Source organism: Acipenser ruthenus, chromosome 32 (assembly GCF_902713425.1).
Source record: "Acipenser ruthenus chromosome 32, fAciRut3.2 maternal haplotype, whole genome shotgun sequence".
NCBI lineage: Eukaryota > Metazoa > Chordata > Actinopteri > Acipenseriformes > Acipenseridae > Acipenser > Acipenser ruthenus.
This window is the reverse complement of record NC_081220.1, coordinates 10212331-10236517: the sequence shown is the minus strand read 5'-3', so window position 1 is coordinate 10236517 and position 24187 is coordinate 10212331. Positions and strand designations below refer to the sequence as shown.

At 39.4% G+C, this 24187-nt stretch overlaps 1 long non-coding RNA gene and 6 other non-coding genes across 7 annotated transcripts; 1 reads left to right on the top strand and 6 right to left on the bottom strand.

Annotated features, from left to right (window-relative positions):
- Nucleotides 1-21: 21 nt before the first annotated feature.
- On the bottom strand, nucleotides 22-94 carry trnaf-gaa (transfer RNA phenylalanine (anticodon GAA)). The gene has a single exon. It is a non-coding gene; the product is annotated as a tRNA-Phe (tRNA).
- A 1264-nt stretch (nucleotides 95-1358) lies between these two features.
- Nucleotides 1359-1430, bottom strand: trnal-caa (transfer RNA leucine (anticodon CAA)). Its single transcript has one exon. It is a non-coding gene; the product is annotated as a tRNA-Leu (tRNA).
- Nucleotides 1431-1906: 476 nt separating this feature from the next.
- trnae-uuc (transfer RNA glutamic acid (anticodon UUC)) lies at nucleotides 1907-1978 on the bottom strand. The gene has a single exon. It is a non-coding gene; the product is annotated as a tRNA-Glu (tRNA).
- Nucleotides 1979-4023: 2045 nt separating this feature from the next.
- On the bottom strand, nucleotides 4024-4096 carry trnak-uuu (transfer RNA lysine (anticodon UUU)). Its single transcript has one exon. It is a non-coding gene; the product is annotated as a tRNA-Lys (tRNA).
- Nucleotides 4097-4719: 623 nt separating this feature from the next.
- On the bottom strand, nucleotides 4720-4792 carry trnaf-gaa (transfer RNA phenylalanine (anticodon GAA)). Its single transcript has one exon. It is a non-coding gene; the product is annotated as a tRNA-Phe (tRNA).
- Nucleotides 4793-5690: 898 nt separating this feature from the next.
- Nucleotides 5691-5762, bottom strand: trnaw-cca (transfer RNA tryptophan (anticodon CCA)). The gene has a single exon. It is a non-coding gene; the product is annotated as a tRNA-Trp (tRNA).
- An 8091-nt stretch (nucleotides 5763-13853) lies between these two features.
- Nucleotides 13854-17048, top strand: LOC131703137 (uncharacterized). Its single transcript, XR_009309676.1, has 5 exons — nucleotides 13854-14431; nucleotides 15331-15396; nucleotides 15747-15815; nucleotides 16035-16064; nucleotides 16831-17048. It is a non-coding gene; the product is annotated as an uncharacterized LOC131703137 (long non-coding RNA).
- Nucleotides 17049-24187: the final 7139 nt, after the last annotated feature.

The following is a 24187-nucleotide window of genomic DNA, read 5'->3' as shown; positions in this document are numbered from 1 at the left end:
AACAAATATCGCCTTGCTGTTTGCCGAAACCCGGGATCGAACCAGGGACCTTTAAATCTTCAGTCTAACGCTCTCCCAACTGAGCTATTTCAGCTTGACGAGACTGATGTTTCGAGATAGCATTCTTTATGGCAATCCAGTAAACCTGTAATGAGAAACATTCAACAGCTCGGCAACACCATAATAGAATCCGATGCCTTTACAAATGTGTTTCGAAACTGTTAAGTTTTCTCCCAAATGCGGTTCTCAACAAATGTTTTTTTTTTTTTTTTTGTATTCTTTCCAGAGTAAGTCCAAAAGGCAAACACTGGAACTGGCTGCCTGAAAGTGCAGCGCTTGAACTGCCTCAACAAACGCTGAGCTCTAAAACGTGTACATTGAAAGTCTATTAACATCTTTAACACACTCATCTGTATTCCAATCCAAAGGGTGATCAATAAAGTGACTGCTGGCTTTGTTTAAATATTAACAAGATGTTTTCAGGATTCACGCGTATTCTGAGCAAGCACGATAGAATATGGTAGTGAAAAGACTATCAAATAACAGGTTTATTGGCTCTGGTCTTGTATCATCACCCTGACTACTGTCCGTAAGAAAGTGGTATTAATAAAAACGTCATTATGCAAAGTTCCCAATGCGCAAATACGCAGCATATTTAAACTTCTTCACAATCTTAAACCTTCCCACATGAATTTAAAATACTTACTGACAGGTACGGCCCTTTCCCAATGTAACACTCTGCTTTGTTTGAACACCAACGATGGGTGGGATATTATGTAGTAAACCACAATACTATTGTTCCCACTGTTCACGAGATGAGGCGTTGCCGTGGTAACCATGGTCTGTGAGGCGCCGGTGTGAAAGAGTTGCAGTGCAGCGGTGACGTCGGAACAGTCTTTCTGATGAAAACGCAGAGCAAGCTGAGAATGACGCTGCGCTTTGAACGGCGCTGAAGCTGCGCTGGAGACTGGATGGAGCAGAAAAGACTAACGATGGAGCTCCTGCAGAAAAATAGAAAAGCTGAATGATGAAAAGAATAGAAACAAACACAGACGAAGGGCGGAAGCAGTGCTGGGTATATAAATAGAAAAGAAGGAGAGATTGACATGCAAGCTACCTAATGGGATTGCCCATACCGCTCTGGTCACGCCCTTTTTACCGGACCAAACACAGCAGCGCAAGATAATGGCAGAGAGACTGGAACTTGATTGAAACTGAACTGCCCCCCCAGGAAGTAATTTGTTTGTCGCTATATAATCAATATGTTGTGTGGGCTAAATTGTATAAATAAATGTCCGGATTTCAAATTCAAACACGCTAAAAAATGATATAGAGTGGAATAGATATAAAGACGGTTTTGACATCGACGTGATATGAACACGCAACCTTCTGATCTTGAGTCAGACACGCTACCGTTGCGCCACGAAGTCTTGGTGTACTGTTGGCTTGTGATGCAATTTTAGAGTGCACAGCGTGATATGAACGCATGTGATAATGTGAATTTACCAACAGAAACATAAATAAAAGTGTATGTATTTATTTGTGAATACACTATCTTGCTTATACGATGGAACCAGAGACCTTACATCGGCAATCTAATGATAGGCCAACCCCTGAGAGACTTTGTCTTGACCAGGGACTAATATAATCTAAAAACAAACTGCGATGGGAATGTGAATAGAGTCAAATACATTTGTACCATTCTGTAAATTTTATATATATATATATATATATATATATATATATATATATATATATATATATATATATATATATATATATATACCTCAAGTAACTGTAGGTTTTTTTAAATACTTTTTTATTTTATAACTGTAGCTTTATTATCATAATGAAAACACATTACACATGACCACAGTTCTGTAACAAAATGACAAAAACAAAGACGTTTCCATACCGGGAGTCGAACCCGGGCCGCCTTGGTGAAAACCAGGAATCCTAACCGCTAGACCATATGGGAAGATGATTATCAAACTCATTTACATGCACCAGTAGCTACACTCTAAAACCATGTGTAAGTTTGGAACATTCATAAACACTTATCTGTAACACTTTTTAAACACGTCAAGGCGTTTACTTTATAAACATGTTTAGAATATAAACGCGTTAAGGTGTTTAAGTAATAAACACGTGAACATGTTTATTCGCTCTAACACTTTTTAAACACCTGAACACTTTTACAAATCTACAGGTGTTTAAGATCTAAACACGTAAAATGCTTTCTTATTTTTACAATACAAAAAGACAAAAATTAAACAACTTACTTTTATTTATTGCATATTTCAAAGTTAAGCCAAAAACTTTTTTAAACAAAAAATCTATTGCAATAGTAACAAGTATTTGAACTGTAATAAATATTTACAATTTGAAGAATAAAATCTGTTACACCTATATACATATTGTAGCGTGCATCGTGGAAGGCAGCAATAGGGCTGGTAGGTGTCTCGAACACCTAAACGAGTCAGCCCTTAATAAAGACCGTCCGTGTTCATTTCGGCGTTTATGACATTGTCTATACACAACAGCTCTTATGTAATCCTATTGGTATCGAATCGATCGCAATTAATGTGTTCCATGTTTCCAGTCAGTTTGATAGTTTTAATACTGTATTACATTCAGAATATGAATAGAGCTGAATTATTAATTGTAGATAATACTTAGAATACCAGATACATATTTAGCATTAAAAAGCAATAGATGTGATTTATTTAATAGTCGTTCATTATTTTGTGTATCACCCGCAACACAAAGCCGAGCGCAGTGTGGTATACTGTAATGATGCTCCAGTCAGTCTGTCCGGACTGCACCTGAACCAGCTCAAAAACACGAAGCTCCTAATAAGCTAATTTGTAAAAGTTAGTAAAGAGTTGCGCTAATATAACGAAGCTAAATTTGAACTCCTAGCTGGAGCAACGAGAGAGGGCGAGAGGGCGGGGCAGAGAAGGAGGGGGAGACGCTGCTAGGCAACCGGCTCGTGAACATTCCACTCAGCTGAGCAGAGACCGTTAGAATTTAAAAATGCGAACGTTCCGAGGGGCGTTAGGCGCTTCATTAAATTAACACACCTTTGCTGGCATTTGAATGTAACCATATTTTAAATACTCAAATAGGACTGTATTAAAAAATATATTGTTACCTCCTGCCCGTCCATCTCGGTCGGCTTACTCACTGGCTTACCCCGGGCAGGTCGCTGCGCGAGTCTCGCAGATCGTTGGAGGGTGGATGGAGACCAAAGGCTTGCTTTATCCGGCGGCAGAAAATAAGGCACTGACTCAGCCAGTTTAACTGAAACCAACCGTTTATTAAGAAAACAATGTAACAGTACAGAGGTTGTAATCAGCACTGCAAGGCAAACCGTGTAGTACACTCATACCGCAGCACAGTCCCGCAGTACAGTACCTCACCCTAACGCAGCTGGGAATCAGAGCGCGCCAATACTCCCGCTCCGAGTTTATATAACAAGGCTCCTTCCCGCCACACAAATGTAACAATTTCAGAGACAGAGGAGGGAGTGCTTGGGGGTTTCAATACATAAAACACAACCAATACATACAGTTGACAATACAAACACAGGAGATATTCACATACACTAGACCCCACTAGTATAATAATATTATGTTTTTCAAAGTAATATGTTATTTGGAATATTAAAACAATCAAGTTAAATAACATGTTTGGACACAAAATAAGTAGTCTGTTTACAACAAAAATGCAATTTGCGTTAGGAACACTATTTTAGTCAGATTTAAAATGGAAATTAAAATGGTATTGAGTGCTGACAAGAGTTTGGCATCAGCTGTTGATTTTCTTAAAACAATCTTTAATAGTAAAATAAAGAAATTAATTATTTTTAAAAATAAGTAAAATTGAACTGTTAGAAGTGGGATTTGAACCCACGCCTCTATTCAATAAGTAATTTTGTTGCAATACTGTATACAATGTGAACAGAATCAGACATTGCTCCGTTGTCTCGAAGAAAGATCTTCAATTTGTATTTAGAAAGGACGCCCAACGTGGGGCTCGAACCCACGACCCTGAGATTAAAAGTCTCATCCTCTACCGACTGAGCTAGCCGGGCTGACTGGTGCTCGTTTCTTTCACTGTAACCAACTGAGCTATTAATTTGCCATCTTATTTGAGAAAATAGTGAATGACAGAACCAAAGATTCCAAATATAATCCACTGAAATGTAGCTTTATTATCATAATGAAAACAGATTACACATGACCACAGTTCTGTATCAAAATTAAGTCGTAAGTATATGGTTTCCATTGTAGCTATTTACACACACTGCTCTGTTGTCTCCCAGGGTGTTATCTAACAAAACGACATATGCTGTGCTGCCATAATTGATTACATAGACTTTCCTGCCCCGTGTTGCTTTCTTCTTAGATGTGATCTCAGGTTCTGCTGAGTTCTGCTCCCTCGATCACGTTCTGCAGCATCTCGCCTTGCTAATCACTCCCGTATGCTTTGGCGGCTTAATAGGTTGGTCTCTGAGGCGCAATCGGTTAGCGCGTTCGGCTGTTAACCGAAAGGTTGGTGGTTCAAGCCCACCCAGGGACGATGCTTTTTGCTTTTTTTAATCACATTAGATAATGGCACTCTGATACGCTGTTATTTCATCCAATTACGCTGAAGAATAAATGTGCTCTCTTTTTTTAGTTCAAAATAATACAAAACAAATATCGCCTTGCTGTTTGCCGAAACCCGGGATCGAACCGGGGACCTTTAGATCTTCAGTCTAACGCTCTCCCAACTGAGCTATTTCAGCTTGACGAGACTGATGTTTCGAGATAGCATTCTTTTTGGCAATCCAGTAAACCTGTAATGAGAAACGTTCAACAGCTCGGCAACACCATAATAGAATCCGATGCCTTTACAAATGTGTTTCGAAACTGTTAAGTTTTCTCCCAAATGCGGTTCTCAACAAATGTTTTTTTTTTTTTTTTTGTATTCCTTCCAGAGTAAGTCCAAAAGGCAAACACTGGAACTGGCTGCCTGAAAGTGCAGCGCTTGAACTGCCTCAACAAACGCTTAGCTCTAAAACGTGTACATTGAAAGTCTATTAACATCTTTAACACAATCATCTGTATTCCAATCCACAGGGTGATCAATAAAGTGACTGCTGGCTTTGTTTAAATATTAACAAGAAGTTTTCAGGATTCACGCGTATTCTGAGCAAGCACGATAGAATATGGTAGTGAAAGGACAAGCAAATAACAGGTTTATTGGCTCTGGTCTTGTATCATCACCCTGACTACTGTCCGTAAGAAAGTGTCATTAATAAAAACGTCATTATGCAAAGTTCCCAATGCGCAAATACGCAGCATATTTAAACTTCTTCACAATCTTAAACCTTCCCAAATGAATTTAAAATACTTACTGAAAGGTTACACACATTTTCACTATCTCATGCAAGGAAGTGTTAATATGACTTTATTACCCAACTGTGTCAATGAAGACTGGTCAACAGTAATTTCGGATTCACTTTAGTTTATTGTGCTGTATCAAATGAAACATAAAAATAATCGCAATATAATAAATATCTGTTTGATCGCTATACAACCAATATGTTGTATAGGCTAAATTGTATAAATAAATGTCCGGAAACAGTCAAATTCAAACACGTTAAAAAATGAAATAGTGCGGAATAAAAACAAAGGCGGCTTTGACCTCGACGTGATTTGAACACGCAACCTTCTGATCTGGAGTCAGACGCGCTGCCGTTGCGCCACGAAGTCCAGCTGTAATGACAGCTTGTTATGCAATGCTAGAGTGTACAGCAAGCATGCCAAACATGGTAATGCCGACGCTGATACTAGGAAAACACGGGGTATCACCAGGGTCATGGGAAACAGCCGACTCAATACTTGTTCGTAGCCAGCAGGGCTATGAAGTTGTCGGAAGTGTGTTTGATTCTCAGCTTTAAAAGTAAAGAAAACATAAAACAATACGATTTGCTTTTAGAAATTTCATTATTTGAAACGTGGGCATAAACACAGTTGTATTGGCTGGGAATCATATGCCTGTGTTTATTTATTTATTTTCTGCACGTATTAATTAGTATTGTGTGAATATTTTATTTAGATCGTTTTTTTTCTTTTCATAATTTTCTGTTTGCTTTGCACTGTGTTTTTGCTGTGTTGATTATTATTTGTCTGTTCTGTTTGGTGCACGGGTGAAACGGAGTTCGTAATTAAAGTATTTTTTGTTTTGTTTATCAGAAGCACTGTGCACACGGACCTCAGGTCCCGCCCCAAACAATTGCAGGTACCTGTACACACCTGGAATTAGAAGGGCTTTGAGGTATAAAAAGGGTGAGGAACTAAGAGACTGGGAGCATGGAACTAGGAGATACCTAGTTGTTTGCCGACACCCGGGATCGAACCAGGGATCTTTAGATCTTCAGTCTAACGCTCTCCCAGCTGAGCAATTTCGGCTTGTCAAGCCTCCTTTTTCGAGATACCATTCTTTTTTAGAATAGTTGTAATATAATTACGTACATTTCTAAACAATCCGTTAGTAACATAATATCAAAGCGCTATAATTTATTTCAGCTCTTATGAGACAAGTATCTTTGCGCATTATATCATCCTTGATTACAATATGTAATATTAATTAATTGCTTCAGTTAATATTTAAAAAAACTACTTTGCTAACAGAAGAAAAACATGCTAGCAGAGGATGGTTTCGATCCATCGACCTCTGGGTTATGGGCCCAGCACGCTTCCGCTGCGCCACTCTGCTACAGCTGCCTCAGGACTGAATTACCAAGCAGCAGAAAAAAAAAAACGGAACATCATTTTAACCAGTCACACGGCAGTGGCCGGGCCGAACCATGGAAACGTTGCAAATCAGAGATGATCCGTTTTCTTTTCTCCCAAATACGTTATGACTTTGATCACAGGCAGTTTTATCCCCCAGTTTCGGCGGCCAATTCCAATATTCTGTCTCTCGAAAGCATCTTAAATCGTGGAAAGCGCTCTTTGTTTAAAATTACACTGAAGACTTATTTTGTTCGACCAGCCTTACAATTAGATATTTTCTTGTTTTGAAGTAGATTTTGTGAAGCGCATATCGGGCGCTATAGAAAATATATATGATTAATTAATTAATTAATTGATTGATTGATTGATTGATTGACTGTTAGCCTGCGTTCGGTCTGGCAGGTTTAATTCTTCAAAAGACAACGCCGAAGGGTCTGATAAATGACATTGTAATTATTTGAGATGATGCATGTAGACAATAATGTGAAAATGGTTGTTTTCGAATTTGTATCATTTAATTTCATTTTTCTTTTTAAATGTAGAGCTGTTTTATATTTATTAATGTATTATTATTAGGCTTGTAGTATTAATATTATTCATAATGTTCATTATTAACGTCGGTATTGTCGGTATTAAACACAGACAGATATGAGGTTCAGTCCAAACAGAGCGCCGAACTCAGCGAGGTCCAGCAGGGGACAGTAACTTCACACGGGGCCATTTCATCAACCATCACCTCACAAACACTAACAAGCAAATCATTATTATTCTCCATTTTTAAAAGTCGCTCAGCGCTCTCCTGTAGCAGAGCGTTAAGTCATTTAAATTCAGCTCCGTGTGCTTTCTGAGCGGCTCACTTACTTAACGCGCCTGAATGCATCGCATTGAACACAGCGCTGAAAGAGCCAACATGGCGAACTCTGACATCCAGTTTCATAACCGCCTCGACAGGGAGGCCAGCCAATCAGACTCACATGCTGGGGATAGAGTGTTTCTACAGCCAATCAGACTCACATGCTGGGGATAGAGTGTTTCTACAGCCAATCAGACTCACATGCTGGGGATAGAGTGTTTCTACAGCCAATAATACGCAATGACTCCAACCAGACCCGCCTTCTGCTGGTGACGCTTTCATTTCAGTACAGGAAATAGAGAGGTTTGTTTTGTTCATGTGTGGAGAGGAGGCTGCAGTCAGTGATGATTTTACAACACGCTGTCTCCTGCTGTTTAAAGTATTTAGGCTGGGATGAAATGTTTTCTAATAATTAGTGATTTTTGTGTTTGTTTATTACCTGCACGGAGTTCCGTGAAAAGGAAAGCATCCCTTTTCTGTGTTGAATTTCACACACAGAGTGGAGCGCGTCAGTCGCAGCTACAGACAAGTCGAGCTTTTCAATGAGATGATTTACTGAGAAACAAACGCGTTGAAGCTCCAGCAGAGCTCTGCGCGATTCTGAAAGACCAAAGTTACTCCTTGCAAAGCATGTTGTTTGTGTGCTTTCTTTATCACACCAGAAGAAGTGATGAATATATTTGAATGGGAAGGCTACAGTAAAAAATAAATATTACTAAATACAAACCGCAGGCGGCGTTTCTGATTGAAAAGAGGATTCCGCTAGACCAGTGTGAAACTCAAACCAGTGAAGATGGACGCGTCAGCGTGTCCGTGTCGCTCTTTCAAGACGAGCTCGCCTCTACCATCGAGCACGCAGTGAAAGCGGCTCTACACACCGTCTTGTGTGCGATTACTAAAACTGTCGGCAGCAAATTCACTGAATTCCAGGTGGAAATGGCTGGAAAGGAGAAAGAGAATGAAAGTCTGAAGCTGAGATTGGAAATATCAGAGAGCGAGCTGAAAGCTGTGCGAGGGTGTATAAACGCTGCAGATGAAGACATTAAACAACCTTTAATATTTCAAGGTAAGATTGATTTTATTGTGTGGTATTGCTTGGTCAATCAAACACCTTAAACCACCTTCTATTGGAAAGATCTTGGTTAGAATTTCTCTTTGGACACGTTTTAAAGTGTTTGATTATAATAAGCGCTTTTAATAACACAGTTCTGTCCTGCCTGCACCAATCCGCTGTAAGATTTTGGACACGAGTGGTTCCACAAGTTCAATTAAGGGTTGAAGTTGGAGGAAGTAAATACAACACAGTAAGGTGTCAACTGAATTGTATCATTTTATTGAGTCTCTAGATTGAGTCTCTAAATAAAGTACTTTGTTCAGCTGATGGTAAGCAGAATTAGGAAACGATCGCTCATATTGCTTATAAACATTTACTAATCAAGGTTATTATTTAAGAGCAGAGATGAGTTTGCACGGGATACATACAATAGGGAGAGCAACACCATTACAAATGTATTTTAATACTACAAGGTATGTTATTGGATTTATATCTACAGGTCACGTGACGTTGCTCAAGTAAGCTTCCAGTGTTGTTGCTAATGATTATTACACAGGTGGAGTTTGAACAGAAAACATATGGCTGCACTTTAAAAAGTCTGAGTTGTGTAAATCACATGTTTAAATGAAACTGCTTTGAGAATAAGCAGGCTATCCTGCTGCAGTCGCTTGTCTGCTCATTGTATTTGACACATTGAAACTTGTATTCTGCGTTGACCGTTTCCTTCAAAACCGTTCTCACAATACAGGATCAGGTAACAAAAAGACATTCCTCAGACACTTTGCTAAGACTGCAAGTGTCCTGTCTTGGTGTCTAAGCATGTTTGCAGTAGAGAAATGGATGTTTGCATTAGAACAATGCAAAGGCAGAACGGCGGTCATGATGGTGATTGACAGGGAGGTAGAAGTGGATGCAATGCTCCAGTGTGAGGCTACAGGAGGTGAGAAAGACCAGCAGCACGGAGGCTTGTTTTGTACAGGACGTAGAATAAAAAGATGTTCATATGAAAATGCCTTTTCCTTCACTTTGTTCATAGGAACACAAACACAGTGTTAACCGATAATTGCAATGTAGAATAACAGGAATGGTATGAATGCCATCATGTACCTAAACCACCAAACTATTATACCGGCTCACCCCTATACGAAATAACTGAGGAACAGTAACTTTAAATCCCTGATCAAAGCAACTAACAAACCTAGCTGGTAAGTAAGAGATCTAATTGTATACAATTTTGTTTCCCACAGATCCCATAGAGAGCCACGCTATCCCTGAATCTGAAGCACAGGAAGGGCCAAAGATAGAAGCAGTTTACACACAAGAGGAGTCCTTTGAGCAGGAGTGGTGTGCAAGTCTAATGCAGGTTACAGAGCTGGCATGTGTTAAAGATGAAGAGGTCCCTCAACAGGAATGTTTTCCTATTAAAGAGGAATTCATAGAGCAGGAATGTGTCCCCATCGCAGAGGAACTTCCCCATGAAAATCATGTCTGTACACTTGAGGAGAACAACAAGCTGGGATCCAACCTGTATGATGACTCTCCATCTGAATGTGAACTGGGATTTAGAGGTAATCCTACAAAACAAGCAGCATTGAGCTGCCTATTCATCCTGCAGAACCTGGTACTGAACACCAGCAGTGTGCTTGAGATTCATATTTTAACCAAGGGGAGCTGCCCAACCACTATGTCAACAAGGACATCACTGTGCTTGCTCCTGAGGCACCTGCTAGATGTGCAGCCGCTGCCACGCCTCTTTAGAATGCTATGAGATCAGCGGTGTCCAATCATGCTCCTGGAGGCCATTCCACTCCACATTGAACAGGTTCAGTTATATAAAGTGATACTCCTGTGTCTGGATGGACACCCCTGTGTTAGATCTTTGCCTTTCCTCATCCCTGGTAGACTGTTTGCAGTTGTGCTGCTCCCACAGCTTTACAGAGCTGCAGGGATCACATGTCCCATCACTGGGTGATGCCAAATCCAGTCGGGTTGCTCAGCGTCACCAGAAGAAACATTTCAGTAGAGAGTTTCTGTGGAGAATGTATGCAGCAGGATCGCCAACATGAGAGTCTTATTTTATTTCTTACACTTTATTCAAATACAATATCATTTTTAAAAGCTCATCTCATGGCAACTATCCCGAGGACTGTAATGTTTGCTCCACATTTCACTTTTGTGTGTCTCACAGTAAGCATTGCTGTGTTGTTCTTGTCACAGTACAGTAAGTACGTGTGTGGAGGTGTTTTGTACAGCAGACCAGCGAATCAGTTTCAGCTGGGAGGGGATTCTGGGAATTGTAGTTTTACAGGATCTTTGCTCTACAGATATTTTACACAACATTTGATTAATAAAAAATTGTGGAAAAACCAAACCACTCCAGCCTTACATAGTTCTGCATGTCGTGTGTCTTCAATACAGCTAGAATAAAAAGACACGGTGCAGTGTGTGGGATTGCAAATGGAATTTCTATATGAATTATTATCAAAAAAAATAAATATATATTAGATAAATTGCTGTGACAGAAACTTGCGGGACACTAACTGGTAAATTAATCCGCCTCATCTCAAGCAACCAGTCACTGAACTGCTCATTCACTTGTGTTCAGAACAGTGCATGTGGAAGAATGCTGTACAATAACCTTTGTCTCTCTTCTCTTTCTTTCTTTAGCTTCTAAAGTAGATGAATGAGAACACGACTCCACTCTATCACCCCAGTGCAAAAACGCTTCTAGAGGCAAACCACAGTGCAAGAAACACAGAGAAACGACACCCCAAGAAGAAAATGTGAAGACATTGAGAACTCACTCAGTTACAATCCCTTCTTTACAAGACAGACACCCACTTACTGTGGAGAGTACAGAGATGACACATTCTGTGTGTTTTAACAATTCTGAAACCCAGGGCAGCTTGAAGACCTTACCTCATTCTATTAAAGGTGGGAAGAGTTCCTGTCAATTAGATGTTCCTAAAACTCACAAGGGAAATCCCACAGGAGGGACTACGTTTTCCTGGGCTGATTGTGGGAAGAGTTTCAATCATATATCACTGCTTAAAAGACACCAGCACATTCACACAGGAGAGAAACCTTCCCACATACAGACCAGTGATAAGAGTTTCAAACAGTTAGGAAATCTTCATTCACACCAGCGCATTCACATAAGAGAGAATCCTTATCACTGTACTGAGTGTGGGAAGAGATTAAGTAACTTAGGAAACCTTAAAATCCACCAGCGCATTCACACAGGAGAGAAACCTTATCACTGTGCTGTTTGTGGGAAGAGATTCAACCAGTTAGGACACCTTAAAAGACACCATAACATTCACATAGGTGTGTAATCCTATCCTTGCACTTAGTGTGAAGAAGTGAAGTCAGTTGCAGACTCTTACAGGACTAGAGAACATTCTCAGAAATGCAGACACTTGGGGACAACTAAACAACAGGAATGCATTTGACTAAATACAGAAATATTAACTGAAAACAGAAGTCGCTTGATAAATCTGGTCACCCCTAATCACAATTTGTTCAGATCAAAAACTCACCAAAATCTGTGTTCATCATGTTGAGCATTCTGATTGTGTTACATCACACTAGTAATATATTAAATAGATTGTTATTAGGAGTGCAAGTTTCTCTTTTTCCTCCTGCATTGCTCAGCCTCTCGCAGTGTGTTGTGTGGAATCTTCCCTGATACCATGGTGAATCTGCGGTACCTCAAGACGCAACACAGTATACCACAGTTATCATGTGGGCAGCTTGAAGTGGAAAATCAATACTGTGTCCAGCAGGGTGCACCAGAGAGCTTTTAGCACGTTAATGGGCTGCATACCATTGCTTCTTAACAAGGTGATTTCTGCTCCTGATGTGTTGAATACTCCCCTCTCTCTCTAGTCCTGGTCTCTCTGCTGTGCTTGAAAGAGTGACTACAGTTAACTTCAACTTTTTAAAACCTTTAGTCTCCTCTAGTATTTTTTTTTGTTCCAGACTGAATAGATTTAGTTCCCTCAACTGTTCTGTCAACATATTTATGGTTGGTTGAGTGTACAAGGAAAACAACTGACTCTGGAGAGGAGTTACCAATCAATGCCATCACACTGGAGATCCAGAATTCAGAACACAGAACCAGGGAGGACATTCGGCCCATCAGTGCAGCAGCTGATTGATCTCAAACCTGTTAAGTCGGGTCTTAAAGGATGCCAGCCCTAACAACATGACTTGGTAACCCATTCCATCCCCTCACCACACTCTGTGAGAAGGTGTCTCCTACCCTCTGTCCTATGGCTATCCACACTTAATTTCCAGCAGTGTCCTCTGGCCCTGGTGTCAGTGCTATGCTTGAGGTATTAGTTTGGGTTAACTTTAAGCCCTGGGATTAGTCTTCACCTTTATGATTGCTTCCCCATTGCTGGTAGAAATGAGTCTAACACAACACCAAGGTCTTTCTCTCACACCCACTGTGTATTTCAATCCTACTTTTTTCCTTCTAAAAAGAGACTTAGTAATACAACTGTGAAATGTTTCAATAAGAAACATGCACTCCACACCGTACAGCAGCTGACTGATTTGCTCATGAAAGAAGCAGCTCAACCACAACACCTGGTATAATGAACATGTTTGTGAGCCAGGTGTTTGCAGTACTGTACTGTAGATATGAAATTCCAGAGAATGCTTCATTTTGCATGACTGATAACTAACCATTCTATTGCCTTTAATACTGTATATGGGGCCATCTGTCTGCACCTGCTGATCCCAGCACTGATCCTGCTCTGTGTTAAGAGAACAATGGAGATCACTGACACTGTGTCAATAGATTTGGATCATAGGGTATAGAGGAAATAGTTTTCAAGTGAAGTATGGAAATTTGGAAGAGGAGGGCATCACACAATATCACAGTGTAGAGAAAGAAAGGGTCCTTGATGAGGGTTTAGTGGTGAAGGAGTGCATTTGTCTGGGAGAGGGTATAAAACAGAGCAGGGTGGAGGGACCAGAGCAGCTGAAGAGTGGAAAAGCAGCATCAGCACCTTGTCAAAATGAAACCCCGGACTACAAGAGCCATTCTCCTCTCGGTCCTGACAGCATGGCTTCTGTCAGGGGCTGGTAAGACTGCCTTTATCCTGAGTAACATGGGGAGGGAGGGAGGGATTGCATTGATTGCCTTCAACCTAAAATAAATGGGGGAAGAGATGGCATTGACTGACTTTCATCAGAATAACAGAAGGGTAGGGAGATAGCAGACAGTCTTCCATGAGATAACATAGTGGAGAAGGCAGGCTTTTCCTCAATGCTGCATCATTGAATAATCAACTTACCATAAGAATATCCTTCTTTGTTCTTAATTTGTACATTGCCATTTAAAATAATGATTCCACCCCCTCCATTTCCTCTGTGTGCAGATGCAAGGAGCCTCCTTGAGGACTCTGAAGAGCTGGGAGATGATTATTATTATTATTTATTTCTTAGCAGACGCCCTTATCCAGGGCGACTTACAATTGTTACAAGATATCACATTATACATTATTTCACATTATACAGATATCACATTTTTTTTACATACAATTACCCATTTATACAGTTGGGTTTTTACTGGAGCAATCTAGGTAAAGTACCTTGCTCAAGGGTACAACAGCAGTGTCCCCCACTGGGGATTGAACCCACAACCCTCCGGTCAAGAGTCCAGAGCCCTAACCACTACTCCACACTGCTGCAATGATGATTACCAGGCCAGCAAGAGAGAACTGGGTAAGATCCATTCTTCCAGAACTCAATCCTATATTCTCAACACAGAGGTTTGTCTACTTGTCTTGGGGATTGATTTGATGAGCCTGTACTCCACTAGAATAAGACACAGCATTTAAAGAACTTGAAAACTCCCATGTGTTGCATCAACCACCTCCCACCATGGGGACCCCTTATTAAGAGGCTGCTTCAGACCAGAAGGATTCCCTGGTACTGTAAAATGCAGCTGTGGCTTATCCATGTGAATAGCCAAATCAACTTGTCGTTTCTTATCATTTATAAGAACTTATTAGAAATGAAACAGTCATCAACAGTAAATATTTAAATATATTTTGGGGGGAAAACACAAATCAAGGTTTGCATTTGAAATTTCCCTTCCAGTCGCTCTTGCCTCCCGCTCATCTCTTCAATAAACCATTGCAAGGTGTGTATAAAATACACTTAGATTTTAAAATGTTCATTCAGTTTGATTTACCTTTTTCACAAAATATACATATCCTTGAAACATATAGACCTGCTCTTAATATTCAAACCACTTTTTATACAGCAGATTTAATATAATAATTTATTTAAGAGATATTAAAAATGCAAACTGTTTACTGCAAGTTGATTTATTACAATTCCTTGCCTTATATAATAGGTGGCACTTTAAAGTGGTTTATTTATATAATATTAATTCAACTATTCCACACTGTTGCAGTTATTAACAAAAGTGCAGAATTTTATGACCATAATTACATGTTTTCAAAACAGATGCAAAAATCTTAATAAAATAAAAAAAATCCCAGTTTTCCTAATCGGTCCGTTTGCATTCTCCATTCCATGCTGTAATTCCTTTCATAGCACTGGATACAACACAGGACTGCTCTCATTAAAAATGTAACCACAGCCTGTGTTTACAGATCTCAGCAACACTGTGGAAGACTCAGAGGAGCAGGAAGGAGCACTGGAGAACAAGAGAGCGCTGGGTAAGGAAAGAAAGAAAGAAAGAAAGAAAGAGAGAAAGAAAGAAAGAAAGAAAGAAAGAAAGAAAGAAAGTTTCTTATTTGCAGGATTTAAGTTAAGCAATGACAAAAAAGCACAGTCCTGGACAGACCACACAACTTGTTTAGAAACTCAACCTGACTAATCATCACTAATCATGCATAACATCAAGGGCTACTGTATATCCAGAGATCTCATGGTTAAACCTCACAGCTCTGCATTGTAATGTAATGGGGAACTCTCTGCCTCCCTGTGTTGAGTGTCCTATGAAGCTGTGCACTGCAGTCGAGGGACTCCTTCATTGCTTCATGAAGCTCTCTTCTCCCTGTTCCAGAGGCAGAGGATTCAGGCGACAGTGATGCTGAACTGGACAGTGATGGACTCAAAGGAGAGCGGGAGTTGGGTGAGTCCTTTGAAAAGCACGTCTGGGTAGTGTGTGGGTACAACGTTAAACCTTCAAGAGGAACACATTGTGAATTACAGATGATAGACTTAAGACCAAACCCCAGTGAATCTGAGCATATTTAGCTGCTGTTTCTCTATTGGCGCTAACACAAAGTGCCCAGATCTGTTTCCTAATGTACGTCTAAGTGTATAAACCTATTTCTGTTTTACCTGATAGGAGACAATATGATGGAGAAAAGAGCTGACAGTGAGTACAGATGGCCTATAGCTTCTTCTGTTGAGTGTGTTTCTGTCTGTCTGTCTGTCTGTCTGTCTGTCTGTCTGTCTGTTACACTGATGCGGAAGAGGAAAACACAAAGCTTGAGGGATATACACTTTGAAAATATTTCATCTGTTTGCATTTAACATGTGCATTTAAATGTGTTGATGCAGCACCTTTAATAAGACTTATTGTATTAATTGATCTCCTGACATGTCAGTAAAAAGGATCGCCCAACTGAGATATAATAACTTGACTAAAAGGTTGTCCTGTTCTCTTACCTTTTTATCAATCAATATTTATTTTATATAGCGCCTTTCACAGTTGACCACAGTTGTTTTGTGCGATTGTCCTGTGTGATTCTTTTCATATGTAATGCAGACTGAAATATCTTTCTGTTAGTAAGTGCCATCACCATCTAGTGCATAGCAGTGAATTGAAAGCAGAAGGAAGCGTGATCCAGTCACTGGCTCTTCTATAAAGACACTTTGACTGATCCAGCCTACATTACGTACATATATCTAAGACAGGCAATTAGAACTGAAGAGCAGCTCCTGAACTCAGGTGAAAACATCGTAACACACACTCTAACAAAATAAAATCTGAAGCTCCTTACTGTTCAGCAATCTTCTTTAATGTACATTGAAATCCTAATCCAAATTTGGAGAGTTCCTCAACATGGTCTGTGTTTAAATAGAAGGGATGCAACCTACTGTTTGTTTAATGATCTTCACGTGCTTTCTGTCTCCTGAAGTGGATTCTGAAGTGGTCCTGACACAGTCCATGGTAGTGAAGAAGGATGCCCTGTCCAAAAGATACTACAGAAGTAAGTGTGTGTCTCTCTGGAGCTGGCTCCTGGTTTGGGTGAACTGCATGGATTGTAGACTGCAGGTCAATTGATTGAAGACATTGAGAAACACTTCAGTATTACAGCATATTCTACCATGGAGTGGTTTCATAGTTCTGGACAAACTGGAGGAAACACTTTGAAATGTGCCCCTTGGTGTCTTCATTAAGCCTGTAACAGCTATCAAAATCAACCTATATTTTCAGAGGAACAGAAAACATTCCAGTAAATGGAACTCAAACATGAATATAAAGTGAACTATTAAATCCAATAACCACTGTTTCTGTTTTTCTTTTTCTTTGGAACAGCTTACTGTTGTAAGTATTTTATTTTATTATGGTACATTAATATGTAGAAATGAATTGTATATATATTTTTAAATTGTATTTAATGGTGTATGTTTATTTCATTTCCAGATTATAGCATCTGTGCTCGTGGTAAGTGTGAATCTGATATTTTAATAAAAATGTGACTGTACACTACAATACAATACACATGTACTGTGCGCGTCACAAGAAATGAATACATGTTAACAATGGGGCCTCCTACAGCTGATGTTGAGAATATGGAATGGGGTATTATTGTATAATAGTATGAATTAGCTGCTCTTAATATGAAATGCCATCTTTATTTAATACATACTCACATAGTGAGGTGTTCTGTATCCTGTGGGAGGGGATATAAAGAAGGAGCCCTGTCTTTGGATTTTGCCAATAATAGAAATGTACAAATAGAGAGACACTCCTTTGAAATATATAGCTCTCTAATACACTACTGAGGCCCCATTCTTGTACAAAGCAGCCACTGCAGTGACTTCAAATGGATTGAACTCAATATATCACTTGTATCTTTCACAGTAAGGTACAGATGCTACTATGGTAAGTAAATGGATTCTACTTTATTTTATGCAGCAATCAGTGGGTTTTATTTATTATTTTCAATCAGGGTATGAATTGTTTATCAGTGTAGCTTTGCTGAGAGGCTTCAGTGACACAGTGACTAGAGTGCAGAGCTGCAGTGTGGAAGGTAGTGGGTTTGAGCAGTTTAGTGGTTAGTGCTGGGCTGTAGTATAGGAGTTAATGGGTTTGATAGCTCAGTGTTTAGAGAAAGTGGTGCCCTGCAGAGTGGAAGGCAATGTGCATGCTTGTGGATCTGAGTATTACTTTTTTATTCATTAGTCTTTTAGCAGTCGCTTTTCTCCAAAGTGCCTTCGAGACTAGGGGGTGTACTATGCATCAACAACTGCTGCTGCAGTCACTTACAATAGGACTCCAGTTTTACGTTTTGACTTGCTCAGGGTCACACACAGTGAGTGAGTGGCTGAGCCGGGATGTGAACCTCCTGGTATCAAGCCCTTTTCATTAACCACTGGGCCACTGTCCCTGGGTAGCTCAGGGGGTTGAGTTCTGGGCTACAGTGTGGAAGGCAGTGGGTTTAAGAAGCTCTGTGTTAAAAATAGACTGTTCCTAATTATCTTTTCTTTTTTTGTGTAGCTCATCACTATCACTACTATTTCTACTACCATCATGGGTACCGCTGCGCACGCTGTGAGTATGCTTTTGTCATTTCAGTGAAACAAAATATAAAAGCAGGGGTTAAAACAAAGGAGCTTTGATCTAGGATTGCTCTGAATAAAACCTCAGAAGCATGTTTGGCATTTGAACTAGTATAGAGGGTTTCCGTGTTTTTTATTGATAGGATTATATTGCGAGGTTGTGGTGGCTCCACAGTTTAGCAGTTGATTCCATACCCTTTGGGATTGTGAAATTGCATGCTGAATTACACAAAGCTTTACTCAAATTTGTAATTCAAAGGAGTGCAATACAAAGAGTGTGGAGGATGCTGTCTACACATGGGAGGGAGTTCAATTCTGCAGCTCAGTGTGACACTGATTGTCTATATTATTAGACAATGCTGACCATTACCACCCCACAATCCCATTACCTAGCTGTGCAATGCTCTGTAGGGTATGGATCAGAACAATAGCTTTTCTGCCCAGGTTGCTGATAATGTCTTCAATTGGTTTCAGACTGGCGTACCTACCACTGCAGGCGATGCCAGCACTACTGAGAAGCAGCAGCGCCCAGGGATCACAGTGCTGGAGTTTACCTGACAGCAGACCTGCAAGCAAAGCTTAAACACACCAGCAACCTTCTTTTGTAGCATGGCTGTAACCTTTCTGTTGTGGTCCCTCTCCAAACACACAGCTACAGCACCCATACTTATTTCTATCAGGCCATTCCCAGTTTGTTTAAAGCAGCTGCTCTCTGTTGTGCATTTGGTCAATCTCTTCAAGGATATATAATATGGAAAGTATGGAAAGGTGTCCTTATTTAACATGTAGTCTCAGATTCTCAGTGAGATCACATGCTCACACATGTTTGAATAGAAACACAGCTGCACATGGGCACATATGCACATATACTTGGAGATCGTGCTTGATTGATTTGCCCCAGCTCATAATCACTGCACCGAGTCAGGTTTGACCAGTAGACTCCTTTCTTCTCCCAGCTCCTCACAGCCACCCTGTGATGTCACAAGTGACCCGTGACAGGCCTTGTTCACAGACTGACAAAAACATTGTGTTTATATAGAGATTTTCTTCATCTCTCAATTATTTAAAAATCTCTTTATTTGCATTCATGACAACAAATGCTCCAACTGTTGACCAGTATAAATGCTGTCCTGCCAAAACAACACTATCTGCTGTTACATGAAACTGGGTAAAAGCCTGTCTCTTTCTGTAAAGCTTTTTAAGCAATAAAACTATTAGCATCAATGTCTCGTTTTGGACTGGTTTATTTCACATGACATGTATTCTTGTCAAACTGCCACCACTGAAATCATTCAAAAAGCACTTTTTTATTGACAACAAAGAACTCTTAACAGGCAAGGGAGGATTCATGTATTTCTTCTTTCTTCTGCATTGCATATTTAGTAAAGGAGAAAGTGCCTGATTGTTTCTATAATGTCATCGGTTTAGCCGTTCAGAAGCACGCTGCTCTTTCCCAGGTAATTGTTACTTGCATATTGTGGGTAAACCAAGAGGCATGATGAGATGCTGGAGGCGTTATGGCAAACCCTGCTTTTACTTTACTGTGTGCTCCCTACATTAAACTGGTTATTGAACCTGGACCATCTCTCATCTTTCACTTCTACTAATGAATTACTCTCCAACTCTGGGGAAACAAATCACAAATGTGTGTATTGTATTATCATGATGTGCTAGAATTGACCTTGCTCTAAAGACTCACTGTGCTGTCTGTATTAACTTGTATTATAACAAGGTCAAGTTTATCAATTAATGTCAGTGGGCTTGGACAGCATTTAAATACTCCCGCTTCTAGAACATAAGAAAGTTTACAAACAAGAGGAGGCCATTCGGCCCATCTTGCTTATTTGGTTGTTAGTAGCTTATTGATCCCAGAATCTCATCAAGCAGCTTCTTGAAGGATCCCAGGGTGTCAGCTTCAAAAATATTACTGGGGAGTTGGTTCCAGACCGTCACACTTCTCTGTGTAAAAAAGTGCCTCCTATTTACTGTTCTGAATGCTTCTTTATCTAATCTCCACGTGTGACCCCTGGTCCTTGTTTCTTTTTTCAGGCTGAAAAAGTCCCTTGAGTCGACATTGTCAATACCTTTAGGATTTTGAATGCTTGAATCAGATCGCCGCGTAGTCTTCTTTGTTCGACTGAATAGATTCAATTCTTTTAGCCTGTCTGCATACAACATGCCTTTTAAACCCGGGATAATTTTGGTCACTCTTCTTTGCACTCTTTCTAGAGCAGCAATATCCTTTTTGTAATGTGGTGACCAGAAATGAACACAATATTCTAGGTGAGGTCTTACTAATGCATTGTAAAGTTTCAACATTACTTCCCTTGATTTAAATTCAACACTTCTCACAATATATCCGAGCATCTTGTTGGCCTTTTTTATAGCTTCCCCACATTGTCTAGATGAAGACATTTCTGAGTCAACATAAACTCCTTGGTATTTTTCATAAATTCCTTCTTCATTTTCAGTATTGCTCATATACAGACACAGACCACACTGTAGTGTTTAGATGACTGGATGTGAGGAGCTTTGTGTTAACAATGGGAGAACTGGGCTGACTGGGGAGGTAACTGATGCCTATGTCAATTGTCTTATTACTGTGTTATTACATTATGGACAACAGTGGTGCTCTGGCTCCCTCTTGTGGTCAGTGTGAATGATGGCAGTGTGTGCAGCTATGCAAGGCACTGATGCCTGTTTCCAGGCTATACAAACACAGAGATGGATTCAATCAAACACTAAGTTCACAGTTTAATAGAAGAGTGGATTAGTTCTATTTGTATATATGTTCTAAGCGCTGCACTTGTGTTTCAATAGGTGTCATATTATGATATTTATAATGCACATTTTTATTGCCTGCGTGCAGTACCTTACACTTTTCTGTATTAAATGTCAGTTGCCATGTGTTTGCCCAGTTCTGAATGCTGTCTAGATCATTTTGAATGACCTTTGCTGCTGCAACAGTGTTTGCCACTCCTCCTATTTTTTGTGTTGTTTGTAAATTTAACAAGTTTGCTTACTATACCAGAATCTAAATCATTAATGTAGATTAGTAGTAGCAGAGAACTCAATAATGATCCCTGTGGTACACCACTGGTTACCTCGCCCCATTTTGAGTTTCTCCTCTAATCTGTTTTCTACATGTTAACCACTCCCTAATCCATGTGCATGCATTTCCTTGAATCCCACCTGCATTCAATTTGAGAATTAATCTTTTATGCAGGACTTTGTCTAAAGCTTTCTGAAAATCTAAATAAACCATGGCAAATGCTTTGCAATTATCCATTGTCGATGTTGCATCCTCAAAAAAATTCAAGCAGGTTAGTTAGACACGATCTCCCTTTCCTAAAACCATGCTGACTGTCTCCCAGGATACTTTTACCATATAGGTAATTTTCCATTTTGGATCTTATTATAGTTTCCATAAGTTTACATATAATAGAAGTCAGACTTATTGGTCTGTAGTTACCTGGCTCGGTTTTGTCTCCCTTTTTGTGGATCGGTATTATGTTTGCAATTTTCCAGTCTGTCAGTACAACCCCTGTGTCAAGAGACTGTTGCATGATCTTGGTTAGTGATTTGTAAATAACATCTTTCATTTCTTTGAGTACTATTTGTTTATTTTAAGAGCTCCTAGTCCCTTTAACACTTCTGCCTCTGTTATGCTAAAGTTATTTAAAACTGGATAGGAACAGGTTGACATGTGGGGCATGTTGTCTGTATCCTCCTTTGTAAAAACCTGTGAAAAGTAATCATTTAATATATTTGCTATTTTTTATTTTTTCATCTATGATTTTGCCATTTGTATCACTTAGACATTTAACCTCCTCTTTGAATGTTCTCTTGCTGTTATAATATTGGAAAAAAAAAATTGGAATTGGTTTTAGCCCCCTTAGCAATGTTAATTTATATCTCTCTCTCTTGGCCTTTCTAACTTCCTTTTTGACTTGTGTTTGCAGTTCAAAATAGGAGGAGTGGCAAACACTGTTGCAGCAGCAGAGGACATTCAAAGTGATCTAGACAGCATTCAGAACTGGGCAGACACATTTCAAATGACATTTAATAGAGAAAAGTGTAAGGTACTGCACACAGGCAATACATTTCTCCCCCTTCCTTTCTATATTGGTTAATTGTGGGCTCTATTTTCTTTTTTTTAACATCACTGAGTCCCTTGTCCCTGTGCAACCACGATGTAGAAACATATAGAGAATGTATGGGAATGGTCAATAAACATCACTGCTGTTTCTCTTAAAGCGTGTTTATTTATTTATAATACTGGACCCTGTCAATACTGTATTACATTATGAATATGAATACAGCTGAATTATTCATTGTAGATAATACTTAGAATACCAAATACATATTTAGCATTAAAAAGCAATACATGTGATTTATTTAACAGTCGTTCATTATTTTGTGTATCAGCCGCCACACAAAGCTGAGCGCAGTGCGGTATACTGTAATGATGCTCCAGTCAGTCTGTCAGGACTGCACCTGAACCATCTTAAAAACACGAAGCCCCTAATAAGCTAAATTGAAAAAATTAGGAAAATATTGCGCAGATATAACGAAGCTAAATGTGAACTCCTAGCTGGAGCAACGAGAGAGGGCGAGAGGGCGGGGCAGAGAAGGAGGGGGAGACGCTGCTAGGCAACCGGATCGTGAACATTCCACTCAGCTGAGCAGAGACCGTTAGGATTTAAAAATGCGAACGTTCCGAGCGGCGTCAGGCGCTTCGTTAAATTAACACACCGTTGCTGATATTTTAATTTTGAAGAAAACAATATTTTAACTCAAATAACACTGTATTAAAAAAAATACTTTACTAGAAGTTCCAGACCGTTTTCCAACAAATAAAAGGTGATATGTATTTATAATAAGTATATTTGTTATGATATTAAGACTAAAGAAATGTGCTACAGTTTGGTGTATAATTTATTTATTTATTAAATGTTGTAGTATTTATTTTTTTAATATTGTATTGTTTTCACAAAATAACATCCATACATTATCAGTTCATCTGCTAGAGTAATCAAATCACAAATATTACTCGTCAGTAATTCATACATAGAAGTTCAAATGTAAGGCTGGATTAAAGTTTAACCAAATAAATAAGTAAATACATTAATAACGACATGAAACAAAAATACGTTTTGGTAGCTCATACGTAGGCCTATTTAAATTACAAAATGCGACCTGTTTTAGAAATTGATTTATATACTACCTGCCATTTAAATCTAAATTATATTTAAAACTGTTTGAGCGGCAGACTAGCATAGATGATTTCTAAAATCCATTAATATGTTAAAGTATAACACCACATTAGCACTCCGAGAAATATAGAAATTGATCATTTGTAAAGAATTAGCTCTGACATTATAATCAGAATTGTGGATGCATGGATTTTTGATTAAAATACACCCACATGTATTTTTGTTTCATGTCGTAATTTATTTATTAATTTCATTGTAACCCCTTGCTGGTGCCACGGCTTGTCTCTGTATCAATTCAGTGATATTTGAGGTTTTGTTTAGTACACACTAGCAGGTGATCTGATAATCTTATTGATGTTATTTTGTGAAAACAATAACACGTTAATACTGTGCTACAAAAAATGACTCGCCGTGTTGTAACTTGTGCGGGTGATGTCACGGGTTGTCATGGCAGCGCCGATCATCATGGGAGGGGTTATCAGTGGTTGTCAGA